This window comes from Papio anubis, chromosome 8, assembly GCF_008728515.1.
Source record: "Papio anubis isolate 15944 chromosome 8, Panubis1.0, whole genome shotgun sequence".
In the NCBI taxonomy this organism is placed as follows: Eukaryota; Metazoa; Chordata; class Mammalia; order Primates; family Cercopithecidae; genus Papio; species Papio anubis.
The window spans coordinates 53,673,236-53,699,812 of NC_044983.1; the positions used below are offsets into that span (position 1 = coordinate 53,673,236).

Consider the following 26,577-nt stretch of genomic DNA (forward strand, 5'->3'; position numbering starts at 1 on the left):
GAGTTGATGCTGCCTGCTGGTGGGGGCGGGGAGCTCAGTTCCTCCCCAGCTTAAGCCTATCCTGGTGCTGCTTGGTTGCAGGTCAAACAGCCAAGAACCTGAAGGAAGATCTTTCGTAATGTCTCAGTCTGACTAGCTACCCAACTCCAAATATTCATCCTGTTTGCCTTGGGGTGCTGCCTCATGCCAGGAAGTGCTCCAGTCTGTGTTTGTCGTGTTCTGTGCCCTCCAGGAGCTCATGATGCACCAGAGAAAAGGCTAAGCCAGGGCCCACGAGAAGCTGGTGCAGTGAGCAGCATGGGCACAACCTGAATGAGGGAGGGAGTGTGTCCAGGAAAAGCTTTCCTGAAGAAGGTCAGATTTGAGCTGAATCAGATGTGCCTGCCGTTTAAGAGAAGGTAGATGTTAGCTAGGTGAAGGGGTGGGCTGGAAACAGGGAGTTGGGGGAGAAATTTAGGAAGGAAATGCTAGGCAGATAGAACAGACTTAGTGAAGGGACTGAGACTCGAAACAGCACAGCAAGTCTGGAGAACTTTAGCAGTTTACGTTTGCAGTGCCTAGGGAAATGTTTGAGTTAGGGAAAGATGCCAGGACTGGAGACGCTAGTGTGGTAGGTAAGGGAGTCAGTGCTTCTCAAGCACACAGCTTGGATGCTTGTGTTTCTTGCCCATCATGCACGTTTTCTTATTCATTCCTCAGCAAAGATTTGAGCATACAAGGCTTAAAGCATTATGGTACTTCATTGAACCCTGCAAGGTAGATATGTCTGCGTTTTATAGATAAGAGACTGGCTGAGGGATATTAATTGACTTGCCCAAGATGATGTGGCCAGTGAGTAGCAGGGCTACATCTATGTGAAAAGCCCAAAGTCGAGTTGAGAAGCAAGCCAGTTCTTTGTAAGAATCACTGGAGGCACATATTTTATATAAAGATTTCAGGGCTCTACCCTAGACTTACTTATGTCTAGGGGAAGGGCCTCGGGTACGCTTTACTATTGGTGAAGTGGAGAGTTTAGCTTTGCTTTCAACTTGCTCTTGACATCAGTGAGAGTGGAGAAATTGTGGAATAGGGTGTGCAGGTTATTTTCTGTATGTGCTGAGAGACATGAAGTCCAAAAGATGTTTTTATTTGGAAAATTCTGAGCGACATTACTGCCTCATTCTCTTTGAAGATATTTTCAAAGTCTCTAAAAAATAAATTGTGAAGAAAGATATCCATAAGCTTCACTATCTTGGAATCAACACACAATTGGATTTTTGATATTTGATTTGATTTGATATTTCATGTGAATGAGTAGCTGAAAGGTGCTAATGAGGTATTAAATACTGGTACTAGAATCAAAAGCTGAGAAATACCTGAACACAAAGGCCAGACTAGTAATAATGTCATACGTTCCTCAGGACTAGAGAAAGAAAAACATGAAGAATAAAATTACTAAGAATGATTCAAAAGAGTGCTTTGTTGTTAAGGATTGCTCTGTATGTCATAATGTACTGTTTAAGGTCTTCACATGTATTGGGTCATTTTATCCCCAAAACCAAAAATGTTACTGTTTTTATATTTCACAGGGCTATAGAATGTGAAAAAAATGTGAAATTTAGTTAATTATTGTTTTTAAATGCTCAAATGTATTTAATTTTTTAATATCCTTATAATTTTTTCTGCCTATTCTACCAATTATTGAGGGCGGAGTGCTAAAAATCTTCACCTGTGATTGTAGATTTGTCTGTTTCTGTCTTTAGTTCTGTAAACTTTTATTTCATTTAGTTGAGGTTCTATGATTAGGTACATGTACATTTAGAATTCTCAGGTCTTTGTAATAATTGACTCTGATCGTTATGTAATGCCTGCTCCTTATCTTCGGAAATACTTCTTGTCTTAAAGTTTACTTTATCTGATGTTGAAATAGCCACACCAGCTTTCTCATGATTAGTGTTTGCATGGTATATCATATGTATATATTTTTTCCATTCCTTTATTTTTAACATACCTGATCTTTATCCTTAAAATGTGTCTCTTATAGTGTACAGTTAGATAGTGCTTTTTTTATCCAGTCTTGACAGCCTTTCCCTTTTAACTGAGGGGTTTAGTCTATTTACATTGACTAATTTAAAATGATATTATGCATTGATATGGCTGATTTTTAAGTCTATTGCCTTATTCTTTGTATTCTATTTGTTTGATCTGTTTGTTCCTCCTTGTTGCCTCACTTTGGCTTAATCAAGTAATTTTTAGCATTTTATTTTGTCTCCTTTGCATTTTAGCCAAGGTTTGGTTTTACTTTTTACTAGTTGCTCTAGGGATTACAATAGATAGATAGATAGATAGATAGATAGATAGATAGATAGATAGATAGATATAGAATCACCATCTACATTGAATGAATATTTTACCTCTTCACATTAAATGTAAGAATCTTACAACTGTATATTTTCCTTTACCCTCCTTTACTTTTACTGTCCTTTGTGCTGTTCTGTATTTTACTTGTACGTTTGTTGTAAACCTCACAATACATTATTTTTTACTTTTCAGACAAATATCTTTTTGTAAATATAAAAAAGAAAAGGCCAGGCGCGGTGGCTCACACCTGTAATCCCAGCACTTTGGGAGGCCAAGGCAGGCGGATCACAAGGTCAATAGATCGAGACCATCCTGGCCAACATGGTGAAACCCCATCTCTACGGAAAAAATATAAACATTAGCTGGACATGGTGGCACACGCCTGTAGTCCCAGCTACTCAGGAGGCTGAGGCAGGACAATCTCTTGAACCCGGGAGGCGGAGGTTGCAGTGTGCCGAGATCGTGCCACTGCCCTCCAGCCTGGTGACAGAGTGAGACTCTGTCTTAAAAAAAAAAAAAAAAAAATCCACACATTTGCCATTTCTTGTGCTCTTCATTTCTTCCTGAGATCTAATTTTTTTTCATTTGGTATTATTTCCCTTCAGCCTGAAGAACATTCTCTATTGTTTATTATAGGGTAGGTCTGCTGGTGATTAACTTTCTTAGCTTTCATTTAGCTGAAGATTTCTGTAATTTGCCTTCATTTTGTTGCCAAGTATGTAGTATTCTAGGTTGTCAGCTTCCTTTTCTTTCAGCATTGTAACTATGTTGTTCTATTATGGCCTCCCTTGTTTCTAAAAAGAAGTTGGCTATCGTTATTATCTTTGTTCCCTTGTATGTAATGTCTTTCTTGTCTTACTGCTTTTTAAAATTTTTTTTCATTTATGTTTTATTTTCAGCAATTAGACTCTGTTATGCTTAGATGGGTTTTTCTTTGTATTTGTCTGATTTGAGTTCATTGAGCTTCTTGGTTGATTTTTTCCCAAATTTGGTACATTCAATCTATGTTTGTTCAAATATTTTTAATCCTATCATTCTCTCTTTTCTCCTCTCCTCTAATTGCCCATATATTTTATTGTTTGGTATTATCTTGCAAGCCACTTGTACTTAATTTTTTTCCAGTTGCTTTTCTCTCTTTGATTTAGTAAATTCGTTTTTTTTTTTCCTTCTACAAAGTCCAATTAGCAAGCCATTCAATAAATTTTTAATTTGAATTATATTTTAGTCTTGTATTTTATTTAGTGCTATTTTACAATTTTTATTTCTGTCTGAAAATGTTCCATCTCTTCTCCTATTAGATTTTTTATTTGCGGTAAACGCCTTAATATATTTGATGTAGTTGTTCTACAGTCCTTCACTAGTGAGCTCACTAAGTGAGTCATCTGAGATTTTGTTCTTACTGACGGTGTTTATTTTTACTTATGGATCATATTTTCCCATTTTTAAATATATTTTGTAATTTTTAAAATTTTCAGTGTTAAATTTTTAAATTGTATTCAGGTGTACACAAAATAGTGACATTTGTTTGTTTCATTTCTCAAGAGTGCTAGCTCTCTTCTTAATGGAGATAAGGCTAAGGAGCTGTATATTTAGATCCCTGAACGTTCAGTTAAGGTTGGAGTTACACTTTTAATTAGATAGAGTTCACCTGATCAGCCTTTTAAAAAAAAAGTTCATGTCAATATTTCAGCTGGGAGAAAGTTGGTCTACAATTTTAGATCTTTGATTTCCTGTTGGATTAAAAGATTGAATGAAGCATCATGAGAGTATATGGGCTACATGATTTCTCTCAGCCTTCTACCCTTTCCACTGTTGCTTTTTTGTCTAATTTGGGAGGCTGGGGGAAGGTGGTGGTAGATCAGAAGGCTTATTAGGAAAGTAACTTGCTTTTGCATTTGTTCTTCTAGCTTCCAGTATGTCCCACCAGTACATGCCACTGTCTGAGGCTTGTGTTTCTCTCCTTATTACTGCGAGTCTCTCTCCGATGGCTCGTTCCTCCTGATCTAGACGAGGCAGTCCTCAGATAGGGAAGCTGCTGTGGCTTTCAGCTCACCCAGGAAAGGCTACTTTCTTCCTGGACTTAGGCTTCTTTGCATTTATTATTTTTTGCTAGGCCCATAGAAAAGTGACTTTTTATTTTGTCCAGGTAAAATTTTTTGTTGCCATAGGGTGGAAGGCTTTTTTGTGCTTCTCATTAGACATAGAAGTCTCACCTGCATTTTTAAAGCAGAGTATAAAGTGTCAGTGAGTTTTTTTTCTCCCTGGATGCTGATCGGGTTTCACCGGTTGGAAGCACTGGATGACCATCAGTGCCCAGTTGAATGTGTTAAGTGACATTCTTCTAATTTTTCTTTTATCCAAGTCTAAAATCTGCGGTATCAGTGCTATTCTATTGGGTCACCACTGGTTACTGATACCTGCCAACCAAATAGGATATCTGAAAGGCAGTAAAAAATAAATAAATAAATAAATAAATAAATAAATAAAACCAAGCATTGCTCTGTAGGACTTGCCCTGAGACACTCTTTTTTAGTTATGGAACTGCCCAATCACATGTAAGCCAGAAAACATGAAAAGTTAAAGACACATACACAGAACGGATTCCTAGCATTACTACTACTTATGGTTTAAATGTAATTATTTACCATTTCAGGTACTGTATCAATGTTGTTAAATGTATTGTCATTTAGTAGTCAGAACAACCCAGAGTAAAACTGAGATTCCAAGTTGGGGTTGACTGCAAAATATACACTTTTAACCACTGTGCTATAAATGCTACCTTGTTCAACCTAGTTGATCAACCAGTATTATTTTATCCAATACTAACTTGGTTGAACAAGGTAGCACTTATAGCACAGTGGTTAAAGGCGTATATTTTGCAGTCAACCCCAACTTGGAATCTCAGTTTTACTCTGGGTTGTTCTGACTACTAAATGACAATACATTTAACACCATTGACATTAATTTCCTTGAAGTTCTAAAGAGAACATATAGCAGACATTAAATATGGAAAGTTCAATCTACAGTGAAACCTTACCCTAATTGTTTTACACACATACTCTATGGCCTGGCTCTAGCATTCCACTTACTGGGGAGCCAGTGTTGAGAGTTTCTGGGGTACACAAGTGAGAAGGGAGCTGAGCTGTGAGCAGCATTCTGGAGTGCTGTTGGTGCTAGTCTCTCTCTCCTGCGAGCGTAGTCGGGCTCTCACTTTCATAAACACAGTGATTGGTATTTAGCCTGTTCATGTACAAGAGCTTGACTGGTGAGAAAGACCTAACTCTGTGCTTCTATTCTGAAAGTTAAATGTCCCTTGACATGAGAAGTTAAGAAGTACCCAGTAGACATGCCCTACACCATGGGCAAACCATGCGGGCATTATGCTAAGTGAAATAACCCAGTCAAAGAAGGACAAATGCTGCATAATTCCACTTACGCAAAGTACCTAGAGTAGACAGTGGTGACAAAGTACAATAGTGGTTTCTAGAGGCTGTAGGCGGGAAGAAGTAGGGGTGAATGGGGGTACAGAGTTTCAGTTTTGCAAGATGAAAGGAATTCTGGAGATGGGTGGTGGTGATGGTTGTACAACAGTGTGATAATACTTACTCCACTGAACTGTATACTTAAAAAGGTTAAGTTGGTCAGTTTTACATCAGATACATTTTTACCTCAATTAAAAAAATTAATAATATACAACATGATGTCTCAATAAAATTTGTATTTCAGCCTTTAAAAAAAGCATCCAGTGGATTCTGTTATGTTTTACTAACATTATGCTTAATTTTTGTAGAACAGCAGAAAACATCAGTATTGATATTGGCATTGTTCTACACTTGCTTATTAAGGAGATGAATAGCTTTTCTTAAGGAAAGCCAAAAGTAGAAATTCTTTGGCCTGAAATCATTGCCACCTGCTCTGGAAAGCACTTGAAGAAGGCTCCAATTATACTTCTAGACAAGAAAGCCCAAACCCAGGGGGTTGTTAGACAGTGATTAGTCTCTCCAGGGGCAGAAAAACAGTGTGGGAAAGCACTGCCCTCGCAGGTGATGAGCCCCAGGAGCCTGTGTGTCTTTCACACAGATTATGTGAGACTTAGAGTCCCTGCATCCGATGTTGAATATATGGTAGAGACTAATTTTTTTAAGGAAAAAAAATTAAAAGAGATGAATTTCATCAGAATTCTCTAATACATGGAAGGGTGGAAAACTGCCAGTTTATAATCTTAGTGGAAAACAAATTTGTTGACTTAATTTCTTGGCATGGTATTCTAGGGTTACTTAAGTACTATTACATAATTTTTATTTTTATTTTTCAAGCAACACAGCGAGTGATTTAATAGATAGTCATTGAAAAATAATAATTTAAAAGATCAGCCTCCAGATAAGAGAAACGCTTTCTGCTTTACCCGTATGTTTTTACTTTAAATAAGTATTTTTTTATTATGTCGGCTAATAAAGGATTTTGCATGTAAAACTTAGCAGCTACAAAATACATATTTTTTTGCAATAGTTTTTGCTGGACAAAGAGGTACAGTGATTTTGGAAGAACTGGGCTGATGAAAAAGTAAATATTTCCCAATATATTTTGGACTCATGAATCTCAGGTCCTGCACAAGTTCAAACGTTTTTAAGGAAAGTAGCCCTACTATTCTCTCCTGCCTAGAATAGCATGGTAGTCCCACAAAACATATCAGAGTTACCCTTGTTTACATTCATATATGGATATCTAAATAGCAGTTCCATCTAGCTGCTGCTCACATGTTGGCTGGGAACTTTACTATAAACTCTGTGTTTGCTTTGTCATTGTATTCGTCTTTTCTAGATGAGTTAGGATTTCCAGCTGTTGATTCAAAATCATTGAAATTGTGGAAAATGACAGCATTATTAATTAGATCATATCCAGTCAGTAATGTGCTAGCTTTGAAAACGTGTATTTGTATAATAAGCTGTGTCTGAGTACCATTTTTAGGAGTGTTAAAAATGAAAATGTGAGCTGTGTACCACTCTTTTTAAAAAACTGTATTCTTTGCCACCAGGTATATTTATCTTTAATTTGCAACCAAGTATATTTATCCTTAAAAAGATTTTGTGACCCTACGTTGTACTAAGCACTTATAGGTTTTTCCATCATGGCATTTTCCAGAAATTTCCATCTTGGCATAACGTTTCTTTGACCATATATGGATTTGCTAAATGTTATTGTTTATAGAGAATCAATGAACAAAAGTGATGGGCTACATTTGAGTAAATTTAATGAAACTTTCAGTGTGCTTTTCTTTTTTTTTGTTTTGTTTTGTTTTGTTTTGTAAAACTCAGAGAAATATACAGATCTGTTTCAATTTGGTCCAAATAAAAATAAATAATTAGAATACATAAAAAGGCTTCTCTTTAAGTTGTCTTTTTCCATAGTATGTGAGGAGCATTGCAGAGAGGTGATTTGGGTCTTATTAGTTTGAACCTCAGAAAGATGTCTCTAATTGTATAAGCCTGCCTTTTTTGGAAAGAAAAGGAAAATTTTCAGATTGTTGGGAAATCAATGATCCATAACCAAAAAGGGGATAGAAGGAACTTTATTAAGTGACTCCTCTGTGCCTGGAATTTTTACATATATTATTTTGTTGACTTACATTCCTCCAAAGTAGGCATTATTTCTATTTATTGATGAAAAAACGAATTGCCCAACTTGATTTGTCCAAGGTACGTTATGAATAATAGTGGCAAGGACTTAACGCAACTCTGCCTTACTCAGTGCTGCTGCTGAACAGCCAGCCAGCATTGAGTGAGTGTATGCCCTGTGCCTATTCCTTTGCCCACTTTTTTATAATAAATTGTTATTTGATCCTCGCAGTGACCCTTGCAGGAAGGGGCTATAATTACCTTTTTACAGACTGGGAGGTTAAGTTAGTTACTCAAGGTCACATAGTGCCATGGAGGCAGGCTTTGAACTCAGTTGACTTCAGAATTCCAAAGAGAGTACATTATCTAATCATTTTTGTTCTTAAACTATATCCCAACTTAAGGCAGCCTGGATCCTTTAGAGAGTTGCTCACCTTCTATCTTCTGTAGACTTATAATAATGGTATTTGCCTGGGCTTATACTGTATCTGCTGCATGACCCACATTGATACACTGCAGACAGGACATAAACAACATGGCTAATTTACTATCTTGGAATCCCACTCATTCAAAAATATCTATGAAGTGTCACATCCTGGGCCACATCCCAGTGAATAAGATAACCGGGCAGGGGTTTGTGGTTTAGTGGGGAGATACAGCTATAACTAACCTTTATATCTGGGGCAAATGTTTTCGTGGAGATGAACAAGGCACCATGGGCATGAAGGGGAGAAGTGGTCAAAGGTCAGAGAGGCCAAGGGAATGTTTCTCAAAGGCAGCACTGTCTGAACTAGGGAGGCATGGGCTGAAAGTCTCCAGACTCACAGCAGGAGACAGGGGTGTTTCAGACAGTGGGTATTTCAGACAGTGGGTAGCATGTGCACAGTGGGAAGGCAAGAAGAAGCATGGCCTGATGAGAGGGTGCTGCAGTGCTTCTGAATAGCTAGGACACAGCAAATGGGGACATTGGTAGATGAGACTCCATCCATAGCGACCTTGTCTGCCATCCTGAGAAATGTTTGGCCTTGATCTTATAGGTGATGAGGAACAGTGAATGTGTAAAAATTATAGGTGTGAGGGCAGGAGGGCATGGACGCAACTGGATATGAGAAAGATTAATTTTGCTGAAAGGCTGGTGTTGGGAGACAGGTTGTGAGGTGATGGTAATGACCTGAGTGTCACACTGAGATTAATTTAGGATGAGAGTATTACTAAATTTGTAGCTGCTGCCAGGTGTCCCTACCTTAGCAGGCAGTCCATTCAGATTTGAGATTGTTCAATTGCCAGGATGTTCTTATCATGAGCTGTATAACCTCTCTATAACCTCTGCTGCTCAGAATGATGTCTCTTCCTCCACATGACAAGCACTTCCCTAGTTGATGTAAATATGTTTAGGTCCACGTCCTGTCCACCCATGCCTCAGTTTCTGCTAGATCTTATCAACTTGGATTGGACAGGAGGTCCATGGTCTTTCCAGACTCATGCATCATCTTAGGGACTTAGTAGTGGGGGTTTGCAACACTATACAAGATTCTGGCACCTTCAGCTGGACTTCAGAAGGGGGCTTGTAATGAGTACATTCACAGCATAATAGAACATCCCCTTTACGCCTGCTACATGGGTTGACCCACTGAGTACAGGGTAGTGCTTATATATATTTGTACTGAACACAATGCTTCTGATAGTGCAGCCTATAATTTCACTAGTATTTATGCCATAGCTAACAGTTGAGTGATAAACTTGCAGGCTTTATTCACATAACATAGTTTGAGCTTCTACTGTGGATTGCGTTACTTACTTTTTTTGGATGATGAACTTTGTAAGAGCAAGGGCTCTTTTTTACTTAATCTTGGTGTCCTTTTTCATCTAGTGTAGTGACTAAAACATGCCAGCCCATCAGGAAATATGTGTTGAATAAAAGTAGTTTGATTATTATTTTGACCTGCACTTGATATTAGTACTATAACATTGTTCTAGCTTAGCACATTTGGAATCATGATTCTATTGTATATCATTTTAGTCATTGTCAACCTTGAATCATCTGTAATCACTTTGATAAGCCTGTCTTATATCTTGTTTACATATTATAGATAAGAGTTTCTAGTAGACTCAGAGACAAAGCCTTGTGGATGCTTAAGAGGTTTTTCTCGTTTAGCGTATCAAAGTGTTTTTAAGAATAGTTTTGGAGTTGATTTACAATCTGGTCTATAATTCTTCAAGTTTCCACACTGACTGTTTTTTCCTACACATTTCTTGGTAAGTCTTTGTTACCCACACAATGGGTGGGTTCAATTTCTTGGCGGTTGACAGTCCAGTGACCACGACTGGATTTAACAAGGGGATTGTATTACTTGCAAGAAGTAAGGACACCAGGATAGTTCCCAGAGCAGTGCCTTCCCTAACTGTGGTGAAAACAGGGCTTTCATTAGGCTGGTTAACTGTCATGGTGTGAAGAGTAAAGGCAGTGCAGGTGCAGCTGCTGATCATGTTTCTACGTATTATCAATCTTCTACATACAATCAAGCTTCTATATATGGTCATGCTTCTACATACATCACTTGTATAGAAAATTGCAAATAAACTCCTCCCCAGGCAGGGTTTTTAGTGTAGTGATGAGGAGAGTTGGTCAAAGTTTGTCTCCAACTCTGGCATCCCTGGACCCAACTGTTTTTTGTTTTTCTGGGGTTCAGTTTCTGCTTGGAACTTTTTAAAAGAACATGAACTGAAGGTGCAACAAGGACAAGTGGGTAGTCTCTCACGGTGTTTACCCAAAAACCCAGGGACCTTGGGCTATATCTTCCCTCTCCTGTATGTCACTCTCCATGGATTTTCAGAAAGTTTATCTTTTTACATTGAAGAAATTTATTGTAGACCAAATAGGATTAGAATATATTTTGGAAATCTATTGTAAGGTCACAACTTACTAGAAGTTGTAGAACAAGGGAATGATTTAGTTTCCTTGTAAGCAGTATTATTGATTATTGGTTTTTCTTTTTTGTGGTCTCCAGATACTTAGCCATCATTGATTGCTATAATCCTTATTAATTATTTGAAAATGTTGAGTACCATCCACTGAAAGAGTCCCAGGGCTTATTGAGGAAGTTTGTGAATATTAAAAGATGGGAACACTGAGGTTTTTTTTTAAAGCACTTTTGTGAGTTACAATATATATAAAACTAAATTTACTGATTTTAAGTGTATGGTTTAATGTATTTTCGCAAATACGGGCAGTTATGCACCCAGTACCACAATCCTGAAATAGAACATCTCCATCACCCAGCATGTTCTCTGGGGTGTCTTTGCAGTCAGTCCCTTCCCCCACACTCTGACCATGCCAATCATTGATCTGCTTTCTATTGCTCTAGTTTGCCTTTCTCTAAAATTTCATATAAATGTGATCATATGTGTAGTCTTTTGTGTTTGGCTTCTTTTCCATAGTATAATGCTCTTTAAATTGATTTACGTTGTTGTATACATCAGTAATTATTTCTTTTTCATTACTGAGTAGTATTCCCTTGTGTGATGTACTGCAAATTGTTTATCCATTCACCAGTTGATGGAGGTTTGGATTCTTTCAAGTTTGGGGTTATTATGAATAAGGCTTCTGTGAACATTCTTATGCAAATCTTTGTGTGGAATCTCTGTGTTTCAATTTTGTCTTGGGTATATACTTGGTAGTAGCATTGCTGGGTCATATGGTATGTGCTTAACTTTATAAGCAACAGCCAAATTAGTTTTCAAAGTGCTTGTAACATTTTGAATTTCCAACAATCATTGTATGAGAATCCAATTTGTTTCATATCCTTACAAACACTTGATATTTTCTTTTTGAGACAGAGTTTCGCTCTTATTGCCCAGGCTGGACTGCAATGCCACGGTCTCGGCTCACTGCAACCTCCACCTCACGGGTTCAAGTGATTCTGCTGCCTCGCCCTCCCAAGTAGCTGGGATTACAGGTGCCTGCCACCACGCCTGGTTAATTTTAGTAGAGATGGGGTTTCACCATGTTGGCCAGGCTGGTCTTGAACTGCTGACTTCAGGTGATCCGCCCGCCTTGGCATCCCAAAGTGCTGGGATTACAGGCGTGAGCCACCGCGCCTGGTAACACTTGATATTCTCAAACCTTTTAAAATTAGCCATCTTATTTGGCATGTAGTGGTATCTCATTACGGTTTTATTTTGCATTTCCCTGATTATGTTGAAGATCTCTTCCTGTGTTTACTTGGCATTTCTTTATTTTCTTTTTGAAATATGTTGGAAAGGACATCTTGTCCTTTTTTCTCCCTTAACATGATTGTTTGGCACTTAGTTTTAATATCATTAGTGAGTTTATAAAAAATATAAGGAAAATATTTTGTTGCGTTCACAGTTTCTAGAAAAGAGTTCTTCTTAATGGACATTTTGTTTCCTGACTGTGTGTGCATGTGTGCTTTTTTGGGCATGCGTAGAAGAGTTTTTTCTGTCATCTGTTGGCTGGATTTCATTTATCTTACCTTGCTTGCTTGCATATACTGTTTTTTTCCACGGAATCTGTCAGTTCACATTCCCCGGGAAAACTCCATGTGGATTTACTAACTACCCATCTAAAGACACACTCACAGTTACACTCTCATCCTGTACAAACCTTAACTCCAGTGCTGCTCTGAAGGACTTCCTTGGTGACGTTCATCATCAGCCCACAGTGGGCAGGACACCATCTGGTGCTTTTCGGTTCTCATGCACCTAGCACTGTGCAGCAATCAATAATGGGAGAGTCAACACATGACTATTGTTAATAAGCTGCTGACCTGGGTGACCCAAGTGCTTTGCAGTGATTCTAGGGTTTCAGTGAATACGAATTCAGTCTGAACTGATAGATCTAATACCAAATCGTTTTGAAATTCTACTTTCAAAACTGGTTATGTAAGCTTTGAATAGAATACCTATGTTTTGCTTGAGGGACTATAAATCTACTTGAAAATGTGTTGCAGCAAACCTATGATTATGATATGACTATGAATAAGACAGGGAAACTGTATAATATTTTTGTATTAGATTTATCTAGGTTAGACAACCTAAGAATATCCCAAATTTCATTTTGGATTTCTCATGGGCATTTATGTTTTAATCTAGCTTTATCGCTGGGACAAAAGGCAGAGTATGCCCTTGATAACTTTGAACAGTGGGTTATATTGACAGAAAGTTGAGTTGACTTGTGATGTTGTAATCATGCAGAGTAGAAATGATTTTTTGTTTGTTTGTTTTACGCTAAAATAGATGAAATTTAATCTCTTAAGAGGTTATTTAGGAAATTAAAGATCCGCTATGATCTAATAGAGCACTGGATTTACACCTAGAAAATCTGGGAATCTGGAGCTGGCTTAGCTGTGTGACTTTGAAGTGGTCACTTAACCACTCTGGGCTTTCTTTTTCTCATCTGTGAAATGAGACAACTGGAGCAGATGACCGTATGATCCCTAAGTTTCAAGCATCTGTGCTATGAGTTATCTCTATTAGGATCGTTTTGATTTCACATGGCAGCTTTGAAGATAAATCCAGTCTTGAAGTTCTCCATATGTGGTATTACTCCCTGTCTCAATCACAACTGAGTGACTTTTCTGTCTGTGAATTCATTCTAGTAAGTGTTCAGCTCTTTGCTATTTTCTCCCTTCAAAAGTGTGAGAAGGATAAGGCAAAAATCATGAGAAAAAATGAACAGGGATTTTAGATATAATTTTTGGCCAACACAAAAAATATTGGTTGCAAAATATTAAAATACAGAACCCTTTGCTTTGTTATTCTGGGCCACAGTCAAATTCGTATGGGCCCAGATATATTTTGAATCAATATTTCTCTAACATAATAACAGCACATGATTTCATTAATTTGAGTTTCTGGAAATTCCATATACCTCAGCAGTCTAATAAAATACTATCTTAAATTTCAGGTATTAAAGCAATAAAAAGAACCATGGAACTTGGAGTTTATCTTTCTATTTTAATCTAATACTAGTCTACTTTATCTTGTTGAACCTTGTTAGGTAATGGGACAGGAGAAAGTAGGCTGTTTTGAAAGTTTTAAGAGTGGAGACTATCAATCTTAGTGGTTATTTGGGCATTTTCAGGCTTTCTTTATATTTTTTTGAAGCGATACAAAATCTAGGTCAGGATTTGCAGCCTTCCTAATAAATGTTTAGTGTATCATTCATTACACATTGCTCCAGAAAGGAGATGATAGTGCTGAGGATGCTGGCATAGATCTTAATGAAGTAGTTTTTAGCCATTATCTGGAGTCCCAAATGCCTCCTTAAAATATTTTTCCCTTGGTTACTCCTATAAACCTGCAAAATATACAGTAAATCTCAATAAAGAAGATATCTATCGCAGACAGGACACTTCCTTCCCTGTCGGTTGGCTCCCACTTTCGAGTAAACAAAGATGCAGTCATTTGGACTAATGGTATCTGACAAAAGCAGATGCTGGAGGAGGAGACAGTTAAGATTTTCAGCACGGTATTTTCTTTAGCATTGCGGGCCGTCCTGATAACCACCACTTTCACGACTCGTCCCAGTATCTCCAAGTGCAGGAAAAGCCGAACATGTCCAGCAGAAGCGGCTTTCCTCCAGGAGCCTCCATTTCTTTCCCCGTTTCCTCCAGGAGCCTCCGTTTCTTTCCCTGTTTGTAAGAAGGAGTCATGTTGTTTCTGGGTCCAGTCAATGTTAATTTTCCCTGATAATGAAATAGTTTGTACTTAAAATTTGGGACTGTGAGGCCATCAAGATCTGTCCTCAGTCCAGGAAAAAGAAGTCCAAGACCAGCGGAAATGTGTGCTCGTTCATGACCTTGGGTCTGAACTGCATTTGGAGGACAGAACAAGCTACTGGACCTGTCCAGTGATATCTTCTCCCTTTGCAAACATTAACAGTGTTTCTGGAGGACAGCGTACCGGTTTTGCAGTTGTTTGTGAGGAGGCTTCATCATTTCCTGCATGATTCTGGGAGTTAGAAGGAGTGACATGTCCTTTCTGGGAAGCTGAGTATGAAACAGTGCAAAGCCGGGGTTCCCCAGGCTCATAGCCATACACAGGCTCTTGTTTAGTTTATTTTCCATTGAATACATGAAGTTGGCCCTATACTTTGATTTTTGTTTCCTTTTGGAATCAGTTTTACAGTTTCTTAGAGCAGCTGAATTAGAAATGGGCTTTGAGGAAAAGCAATTTAATTTTGAATGATACCTTTTAATCACTTTTATTCACCAGCGTGATTTTTAATCTGTATCTTTTTCCTTTTAGAAATCTCCAAATTAGACATCCAGAGCAGCATTCTTGTTCTTTCTACGTCTTGAATTAGAAACTACCAAGGCTCTTCAAGTCCTGAAAAGGAAATAAAAGGTAATTATGTTAAAAAGTTATTATTAAAATCATGTATAAACCTGGTTATAAAGTAAATATGATCCTTTGTATGTTGAGCAGAATTTAGGTATTCTCCAATTTTTCCCACCTTTTTCATTCTTACTTTCCCTTCCACCTTTTTCATTCTTACTTTCCCTTCCCTCCTTCCTTCTTTCTTCCTTCCCTTCCTCCCCCTTCCTTTACATGTATTAATTTAGCAAACTTGTGGAATCTGCCCTGTGCTGGTCACTGTTCTAATCACACACACTGTATTCCAACTTCCCATGCCCCGGCAGGAATGGGGAGATTGGCAAAAACCATCCTTGTAGAACTGGCTCCCCAGCCTCTGTGCCAGCTGGTGGGGGGCAGATGCTTTGCCATTGGTTTGGCTGAGAGGCTGATCCCAGCACCTGTCCCACCTTCGCTAGCTCACTGGCCCTGAAATGCATGCGCTTCTCCCAGCCCTCTCTGAACTTGCCTGGGTGTTTACTTGCAGTGGCCTTTTTTTTTTCCTGAGAATTCTGAGCACTCAGTGGATATTTAACTTCCCCAATTGGCACTGTTAGAATTATAATCTCTCATGGGGTAAGTAAAATGGAAACAGTGTACTGTTCCCCAGCTACTGAATATGTGAATATTCTCACCGGACATGGGACCTAGTATATATATTTTTAATTACTAACATAATGTAAATATTGCAAACAAATAAATGTTACAGATAAGTAGCATAGAATGCAACTTGCTACTCAAAAGCTACTCTCCAGATAAAATACTGGTTAGATTTAGGTGCACATTCTTTAATTATTTTTTTCTCCATGCGCATACTAATGTTCAGGTATTCAGTCTGTATTAAATCCCTTAACCCTATGAGTGAAAGTATTGGGGTAAAGATGACTTCATAATTTCTGGTAAATACTGTGACTTATTTTTGTTCTTGGCCTTTGTTAATCTAAATAATGATGTCTATGAGTTGGGGGCCACTGGCACACCTATTATGCACTTGGTTTATTTGCTGGTGTTTTGTAGTTACTTTCTAATCCAGAGCACTTACCTCCCATTGTGTTAGGAATGCATTAGTTGTTCCAGTGTTGCATAGAGAACCTGGACTCATGTGGCAAGGTGAACACCCTTGTCTTGGGTGGAGGGCAGGAGTGGTAAACTTCTCCCTAAGCTGAGAACTGTGGTAAATCCTCTCCAGTGTGGCTCTTGAGACATCGATTTCATTAAAAAAAAATAATTTCTACTGTTATTTTAAATTCAGGAGGTGCACATACAAGGTTTGTTACATGAGTATACTGTGTGATGCTGAGGTTTGGGATATAAATGATCCCATCAGCCAGGTAGCAGCCATAGTACCCCATCAATAGGTTTTTCAGCCTTTTCCCACTGTTACCCCCACCCCCAGTAGTCTCCAGTGCCTTTTGCTCCCATTTTTATGTCCATGTGTACTCAGTGTTTAGCTCCTACTTATATGTGAGAACATGCTGTATTTGGTTTTCTGTTCCTGCATTAATTCGCTTAGGATAATGGACTCCAGCTGTGTCCATGCTGCTGCAAAGTACGTGCTTTCATTTTTCTAATGGCTCTGTAGTATTCCATGCTGTGTATGTACCGCATTTTTTAAATCTAGTCCACCATTGATGTACACTTAGGTTGAGTGTATGTCTTTGCTATTGTGAATAGTGCTGCAGTGAACATATGAATGCATGTGTCTTTTTGGTAGAACGATTTATTTTCCTTCAGTTATACACCCAATAATGGGATTGCTGGGTCAAATGGTAGTTCTAGTTCTTTGAGAAGTCTCCAAACTGCTTTCCACAGTGTCTAAACTAATTTACATTCCCACCAATAGTATATAATCCTTCCCTTTCCTTTGCAGAAGGAGCGTAAATGATTTCAACAAGCAAAACCAAATAGTCCCGTTAAAAATTGGGCAAAAGACATGCAGACACACTTCTCAAAAGGAGACATACAAGCAGCCAACAAACATGAAAAAATACTCGATGTCACTAATCATCAGAGAAATACAAATTAAAACCACAACAAGGTACCATCTCGCAGCAGTCAGAATGGCTATTATTAAAAAGTAAAAAAAAATAGTTTTATTTTTCACAGTGTCTCTATCCATTCTTAAGCTGTCAGCTGCAAGTCAGTTGATTGCCACACGTCTTCCTCCTGCTGACTGCCTCTTACTCTGGCTTCCTGCCTCCCTCCTGGGATGCCAGAGCATTGCCTCTGGTGCCTGACTCGGCCCTCCTACTACTTTTCCCTGGTAGCCTTTGTTAACCTCCCCATGCGCCCTTGGAAGTGAGCCCTCCCATCACTGGATGCCCGCCACTATATCCCAAAACAATTTTGCCATAAATTCCAGCAGTCCCTCCTGAAACAGACCTGGGTAACCAAGAGCCCGAGTAGCAAAATCCGTAGTCCAGATCCTACTATGGCCGAGGGACACAGTGGGCTGTGGTAACGAAGGGACAGATGACCATTGAATGGACATGGAGCATCCGTCTAGACCAAGACTTGTTATCCTGGAATGCCTAGTGCCCTGGACACTCAGAAATCCTGTCATTTGGGTCTTGTGCACTGGGTATCATTGAGTTGCCAGCTTTGAAGCAAGACTTCTGTTTTCTTGTGGTGAGTTCCTTCAGGAAAACTTGGGCAGGGGGAGCGTCCCAGCTGGATTTATCAGCTGACTTACGGGTTGGAAGGTCTGGCTCTGCCCAAACCAGTCCTGGCCCCCTTCCTGTCCATTGTTTCAATTCTTCTCATGTCTAGTGACAGAGTGCAGTTCTGGAAAGCCACACTCCTCAGTGCTGAGGGTAAGAGTGTGGGCTTTAATGTTAGAACGACCTGGGTCAGGACCTGGACTCTGCCATGTGCAATATGTACAGCCCTGGAAAAGCTGTTTACTCGATGTACCAGCCTGTTCATCCATCAAAGCAGAATAACAATAGTGCCCAGATCATAGGAATGTGAGGTTAGGAATGTGAGTTGCAACATGAGCTGGCACATGAGAAGTGTTTGAGGTATGTTAGTAGCTTATGTACTGTGATCTTCTGCAGAATGGAGATAATACCTACTTCTGAGGGTTGCTGTAAGCATTAAATGAGGTAGTGTATATAAATACATTGTGCTGGGCGGATAGTGCATACTGTGTAACTGAGAGCCCTCCATGATAATGGTAAAGTAAAAATAGCACTATCAGCAAATGTGTTCAGAATGGGACAGACATTGTGACCCAGAGTGTGGGGGAATATCTAACAGTAGTAGGGAAGAATGGCCGCAAGTTCAGTCGTCTCATCGTTAGTTTAAGTCACCGTCTAAACTTTGGTCACAAAGGCTCATTCATAAAGGCTTTGGTTATGATTGACTACTAGAGTGAATAGTCAAGAGTTATGTGTCCAAAGATCCTTTTATTCTTATTAGGGACTACTTTTTAAAAGGCAGTATATTCTTGGATTTTTATGAAATTTAAAAATCAACTTAAGAGTAAAGATAGTAGTAATTATTTTGTTCTCTCATTACACAATATTTTTTATCATCCTTAAATGGGAAGTATACTGGAGAATGCTCACTTATGTTATATGGTTGTTATGAAATGATTAAAGCAAGCAAATTGAAATCTAATAACGTTTGACCCTATCATACCATACCTAAATTAAATGAGATGTATTTAACAAACTTTGGCATTCATTTTCCTCTGCTTTAAACCAAAGACACATTTGAATTCTTGGTGTGTTAGAGAATTTTCTTACCATTTGTTTCACACATTTGCTTTTTGTACACTTGAAACTAATGACACTACTTGGCTTAAAAATGTCTTTTAAAGAAAAGAGTATATAATTACATAATTCACTGCAAGTCACCTTAGAAAGTGAATGTATCTGAGCCCTCCTGTCCATAGAGACCTGTCCTGTTATCTTAGCACCCAGACCTGGCATTGAGCATGCTCAGTATAGATGGGAACTGAATTGAAAAAGCAGCAAAGGAATTGAAGGTGTGAAAACCCATTTGTTAGAATGCTGAGAATATGGTGACATTTCTAATTTACCTTTAGCAGTACAGTTTAAACTATAATGAAAGACACTGTAGTGGGAGTAACATGTGCATTTGAATGCAGTGATAGTGATACTAGTTCTTTGCTCTATGCTAAGTTTAGGATGCCGATGGGCTGGAGTCATCTGTCTCTTCTTTCCTTCTGCCCTTCTTCCCTGCTTGCCCCTTCCTCCTCTTTTTCTTACTACCCCCTACTCCTCCTCCTTATGAGACTGACCTTGTGCAAGGCCCCATGCGTTCTTGTTCTTCCAGCATTCCCTATGCAGTAGCCTGCGACTCTGTGGAGGAGGTCCTGATGCGAAGCAATAATGCCACTATACTTGCTGTTTCTGCAGTTGTGACTTGTATTCCTGTAGACCCTTACATCGGTCACACACCAAGGGAAGGAGTAGGCAGTCTCTTTTTCAGAATCATGGTGGCACGTCTCTCATGCTGACTTAAGTCAACCTCTTAGAGTGGTTTTATCAGTGTCCTTTGCTATATCTTTTCTCAGCTAATTTGGGATGAAAACATTCTGTCTGTATTAACATCACTATATTCTGTCAGAGAACAGTATTACGCCTGAATTTCAACAAGTCTGTTTGCATTTCACAGGAGAGAACCAGGCTTAGCCAGAAGTTTTATATTCTGTATGAAATCAAGACTTATTATCTTACTTGATAATATTCATTCCTCATGGTAGAAATCTAAAACTGAACTTGCTAAGTGTTCTTCTCTCCAACAGTAGACATCAGCAGTCTTAGAAATCACTGACTTTTTAAAGTAAATTTGCCTTATTTCATGGCTGCCCACAGGTTAGGATTGGTCATGAGATTAAGGTGGTAGGAATAATACAGCCACCTCTCAAAATTTGTAATCATGCCAAGGGACAATTTCCAAAAACCAAGGAGTAGTTAAGGTGCTGATCGGAATGGGATAGATTAGTGAGAACCCCCACTCTTCTTGCACATGTGTGCACATGCAAACATGTGTGCACACATATACACCTCCCAGAGGTGTGATTTGATTTTGGACTTCAGCTGTTATTGAGTTTGCTTCCTTACTTGCTTTAGGTATTGATCTGACTTGAGTACCATTGAAGAGCAACCCCCTTAAGCGTGAGTGTATTTTAATATGTAATAGTATACAGTTCTTCAGTCTCTTCAAACCCTAAGAATTTGAGTTTTTCTTTTCCAAGTACAAGAGTATACTAGTTCTCTGAAATTTGGTAATACAAACTTAGATTTTCCTGGAATGAGTTTCCCTTATTGTTATCCAATCATATTTATTATTTTTTAGCTTGTTTCGCTGTTTGAGTAAAGGGAAAAAACATCGGATGGTGTGTTCTAGTTTTTCAGATTGTTTGAAAACAGCAAAGTATTGATAGACCTTTCATGTGTTAATGCCATTAAGGTACAAGTATGTTAATTTTTTTTTTTACATAGTCTATAAGCTGATCAACCTGCAACCTACTATCTATAGTAAATGCATTCTTACTGTTACATAGGATTATCTTTTTAAAAACAGTACTTTTAGTGACTTGAGGTTTTTACATATTAATATATAATTTTTACTTGACTTCTCTCTAAAAGGAAGTTTTTTGTTTGTTTGTTTTTTGGTTTTTTTTAGTTAAAATATTCTCCAATTTGGAGCTTAAAATGGTGACTCATGCCTATAATCCCAACACTTTAGGAGGCCAAACTGGGAGGATTGCTTGAGGCCAGGAGTTTGAGACCAGCCTGGCAACATAGTGAAACTCAGTCTCCACAAAAAAAAAAATAAATAAAAATTATCCTAGTGTGTGGTGCACGCCTATAACCCTAGCTATCCAGTAAGCTTAGGCAGGAGGATTGCTTGAGCCCAGGAATTGGAGGCTACGGTGAACTGATAGTGCCACTGCATTCTAGCCTGAGCGACAAAGTAAGACTCTGTCTCTTTAAAAAAAAAAAAAAAAAAAGTTTTCTAATTTAGGTTACATACATCAGTCATGATGATGAAATTCTTTTTTCACAAAAAGTATTGTTCACAATCTGTTTAGTTTTCTTAGTGGCATCCCTTTTCAGTGAGTACTGTCTTTGGCAATGTTTTCTGACTTGTTTCCTAACTTAATTAGAATTGGAAAACAGCCGTTACTTTTCTCTCTTTCTCTTTGTTGTCTGGGGCCCTCATACCTGACTATCTTGATTTTCGCTTTCTCCTTCCCCCACTGCAGTTAACGCTTCATCTCTGAGGCTACTTTTCTTTGTTTGGAGTCTGTCAGCTGAACAGATAGGCATCACCAATGTGTGACACAAGCAGGGACTGTCTGGGTTTGAAATGCAAGATGTATTGTACCAAATGAATTCTAGATTGTCCTGCTTTAGTAGCTCACCCAATTTTTGTTTCTTTAATCTTCAAAAGGTACGACTGGGATACTTGTATTCCTGTAGACCCTCACATCAGTTACACACCAAGGGAAGGATTAGGCAGTCTCTTTTTAGGATACTTGCACCTATTGAGAAAGCTTGTGGTCCTCTCCCTGAGTGATTGCTGATAACATAGAAATGAATGGTAGCCTCTTTTCACTTAAAAATTAAGTATCAGGTACTGCTTACTCTAGATTAGGTTACAGAGCTGCCATCACTCATTATCAGCCCTGGGACCATTAATGATGACTGTTCTCTTGGCTCAGAGCTGTGTTGTATTTTGCATATGGAATCCTGGAGTGTTGAAGACAGAGATGTCGCATATTTAATTTTAACTCCTTGATTTTCAGAGGAGAAAACAGAGATCATTTCACAATTGCCTTCATATAAATAGTTGTAAGAATGCAACAAAGATACTCTTAGTATAGCTATTCTTCATGTAATTAAAATATCTGTGAAAATTACTTTTAATCCCAGCACGTTGGGAGGCCAAGGCAAGTGGATCACTTGAGGTCAGGAACTCGAGACCAGCCTGGGCAACATGGTGAAACCCCATCTCTACTAAAAATGTAAAAGTTAGCCGGGTGTAGGGGCATAGGCCTGTAATCCCAGCTGCTTTGGAGGCTGACGCAGGAGAATCATTTGAACCTGGGAGGCAGAGGTTGCTGTGAGCCAAAATTGCGTCACTGCACTCCAGCCTGGGTGACAGAGTGAGCGAGACTCTGTCTCATAAAAAAAAAAAAAAATCTCTGAAAAATAACAAGTACCTCAAATTATGTTAAAATTGATCGGGTCTCTCTACCCACCCTTCAGATCCACTTTATCCGGGACCCAGAGAAGAGCTTGGCATTCAGGAATTTCCTAAACAGCTGTGTGTTTGTGTTTGCTCATTCATTGGTTCCCTTAAGAAATGTATTCTGGGCACTCGCTGTGCGGTACCGGAAAGACGTGGCTCTTGATTGAGAAGCACATAGTTAACCCACCAGAGTTGTTATCTGATCCCATATTTCTTTAAATTTAGCATTTGACGGAGCCAGCAAGATTTGTGTTTTTGACAGAATTCCCTGAAGGAGCTGAGGAGAGCATATCAGCCCGAGGTAGAGGCTATGAGGGCATTTCCCTGGGGCCAGGTTGCCGGGGGCCCAGCCTGGGCTGGCACTCACAGGGCCCCTCCTTGCTGGCCCTACTGAGCCCAGAGTCATTGTCATTCTCAGAACCTCCTATGTTTGGGTTATGCTAAAAATGTAGGGAGCTCTCTTACATCAGCCTTAATTTGACTGGAAAAGGTCAAATTAAAGTCCTTGTTTGGTTTCCTACAAAGTCCCTGTTTCCTGCAAAGTCCCTGTTTGGCTCCTTGCTGGTTGGCCGAGGCAGGCGAGTCCACCCTGGAGTACCACAGGCCTGTTCTAGGGGCCAAGAAGGCCTTTGTCTCCAGCTCCATTTTCTTACTCTTTGCTTTTGAACTTCTCACCATCCATGTAGAAAAAGTCTTATACATGTGGGATCCCACTGAATTTATATGGTGTTGAAATTTCACTCACTAGTACTCTTCTCACAATTTAAAAAATAGTCATTTAAGAAGTTATATCTGTTGAGTAGGCTGTGTTAGGAGCCGCTCCTGTCTATGGGACAGTAGGAAGTACAGCAGGAATTTCAGAACCAAATTTCAGATCTGCCCCCTGATAGTGGTGGTTTGAGTCACATAGAGTGAGGTTAGCCTCCCCCTCTGAAGGTCAGTTCTTATATATATTTAAACATGCACACAGACACACATATACACACATATTAGAGACAGGGTCTCAGTCTCTTGCTCAGGCTGGAGTGCAGTGATGTGATCAGAGCTCACAGAAGTAACCTTGAACTCCTGGTTGCAAACAATCCCACCTCAGCTTCCCAAGTAGCTGGGACTACAGGCATATGCCACCATGCCTGTGGAGACGGTGTGGTCTCTAATTTTTAAATTTTGAATACTTAAATTTTTTTTTAAATTAAATGTTTACATCGTTTACATTTTTAAATTTTTTTAAAAAATTAAATTTTTGTTTGTAGTGGCAGTCTCTCACTGTGTTGCCCAGGCTGGCCTCGAACTCCTGACCTCAAGCGATCCTCCCATCTCTGCCTCCTGAAGCACTGGAATTGGTCAGTGCTTCTTCGACATACTGTACCCACCTCAGCTCTTTTTGAGTGAACCCTTTTTTTGCCCCCTGCAAAATATTTAACTTTCCCTACTTGTTATTTGGGCACAAATAATTCTGTCCCCAAAGTGGATTCATCGGCATTCTGTGATAGTTTATTTATTGAACGCAGAAGCAGTTCGCTTTCCTCTAACATTACCAATACCTGAAATATGCTCACGAAGAGAAACTGGTGTGTGTAGCCCAGTGAGCATGTGCCATATGCGCACAGCGGCTGCTCTCCCAGCCGTTGACTTGTGGCTCCTGCACAGTCATCTTGTCAGCATCACAGACCCACATAGAGACCAGGCACTCCAGGGCCGCTCTGCCTAGATTAGAGCTGGAGGAAGAGAAAACCCTAACACAGGCAGCAGTGGCCATTAGCCCACCCAGAACAGAATGCTTACACCCAGAACAGATGCATTCACATCTTAGGAAATAGTGCCTGTTTCCATATAATTTTAAAAACACTGCCTCACCTTTTTTGCTGATAATTATATTAGGAACCTTAAAATTGTATTTTGATTTGAAATCTGGAGACTTACATTAAGGTAAGTGGAAAGTGAATTACAGCAATACAGGATCAGCTTTTAAAAAAAAATTCAGTTTTTATTGAGACTGAAAATGTCCACTTAGGATATTTCTTCCTTCTCTACTATCCTTAAGTTGGTATATCACAGTTTATAGCTAAAATAAATGGTAGTGACAAATGTGACAAATGTATACTTTTTTAAAAGCAGAGGTTAGAAATGGGAAAACCCTTTTTTTTTTTTTTTTTTGAGACAGAGTTTCATTCTTATTGCCCAGACTGGAGTGCAGTGGCACGATCTTGGCTCACTGCAACCTCCGCCTCCAGGTTCAAGCGATTCTCCTGCCTCAGCCTCCCGAGTAGCTGGGATTACAGGCACACGCCAGCATACTTGGCTAATTTGTGTATTTTCAGTAAAGATGGGGTTTCACCATGTTGGCCAGGCTGGTCTCGAACTCCTGACCTCAGATGATCCCCCAACCTCAGCCTCCCAAAATGCTGGGATTACAGGCATGAGCCTCCATGCTCAGCGGAAAATGGGAAAATCTTAATTGCCCATGCCCACCTCACTAACATAGCCAGGTGAAGGGAGTGAACATTCATCGGAGTGTTCATTCCAGCAAGAAATAGGACCACTGTTTCAATCTAAAATGTGATGATAGTTCCCACTCTTCTCCTATGTTACCTTTCTGTCCACATCTGAAACATCCAATCATGACTATGTACCATCAGTGGTCCTCATTAATTAATTGATGGTGATATTTTAGCCAATATGTCAGCAAATGTTCTTTGCTGATTCTGTCTCCCCCATCCCCAACAATTTGATTTGTGGGTATTCTGTATCTACTGCCTGTGTGGAGTGAGCCACAGTCAGTGGAAATCATAACACATGGGGGCTCTTGTTGCCAGGTAGAGAAGGTAAGTGCACTACCCTGCATGGTAAAATTCACTCACTACAGTGGTAATCAGCTGTCACCAACTTGTGACATTGATGCCTTGCATTGCACTGATTGGTGGAGGAAGAATGGGGGTCATCAACACTTACTGGTGTTAACCATCTGCTAAGTAAGGACTTACTTAAGACTAGTGCATGTATTTCTGTTCTCTGAATTTCAGCTGTAGGACTCAATAATCACTTAACTACCAGATGGGTGACAGACAGCTGACTTCTGCTGTCAGTCAGGAAGCAGTGCTAGGAATTGAAATTATTTCCTTGCACTCTGATTTTTCTCAGATAAAATAAGCAGGGGTCTAGCTTCAGTTCTTAGTGGGATATAGCCTTGGGTAAAGTGCGTAAACTCTCCAAACCTGTTTCCTCCTGTTTACCATGTAAAGGCTGAATAAAATAGATTTTGATTTCTCTGTTTTCATAAGGCATAGAATTTTTAATGTGACTATTATAATCAGGCAAAAATTTAGAACAAGTACTGTTATTGGACCGAAATCTCCTATTTCATCTTTTTAGATTCCACACATGTGATCCAGTGTATGGTACTAATTGCATTTGTGATGAAGAAATTCTAAAATCACAGATGTTGATTAATTTAAAAATGGAACATACGCATTTTTATTAAGCTGTTGAGTTACAGGGTTTGGGCTCCTCTTCCTGATTTTCTGGCGCAACCCAGCGGTGATGAGAGTTGTAAGTACAATGTCAGCATCATGCAGAGATGAAATTAGGGGACCCATTTGTCTTTTGGCTGCTTTTGCAGAGATTCTTTTATACAATGTATCTATTCCTAGTTTAATCAGACCTCTAATTTACCTGGATTTTTTTTTGTGATACAAACTTCAGTTTTTCCCAGTGGGGTCTCCCCATCTTATTTCTTCCAAGAGAACTAGTTAAGTGATTGGTTGCAGGAGGTACTGTGGGACATTTTGGTACAGTTAGATAATGTGTGCACCATCATGTGCCAGCATTTTATGAGTAGGACTGCGCTTTTCTAGAATTGCTAGATGTAGGTGTGAGTGAGGCTTGAATGTTGCATATATTTAATTCTCTTCAAAAATATGTTTCTTGTGTATGTTGTGTTTTCTACTATCTAAAACTGTAATCCACATCAGAACTGGTTATCAAATCTCCTGGGATGCTTGCATAAGAATTGAAA

General features: G+C 39.1%; 1 protein-coding gene across 2 annotated transcripts in view; it reads left to right on the forward strand.

The window, feature by feature from the left end:
• FAM110B (family with sequence similarity 110 member B) overlaps positions 1 to 26,577 on the forward strand; it is a 152,856-nt gene that overhangs the window by 21,407 nt on the left and 104,872 nt on the right. The window contains exons 1-2 of one of the 2 annotated variants that reach the window (XM_009213071.4): positions 11,994 to 14,969; positions 15,225 to 15,323. The gene's annotated coding sequence lies outside the window, so the exon portion shown is untranslated. Of the gene's footprint in view, positions 1 to 11,993; positions 14,970 to 15,224; positions 15,324 to 26,577 lie in introns of those variants that run through there. The other variant, XM_009213070.3, reaches the window with a different exon arrangement.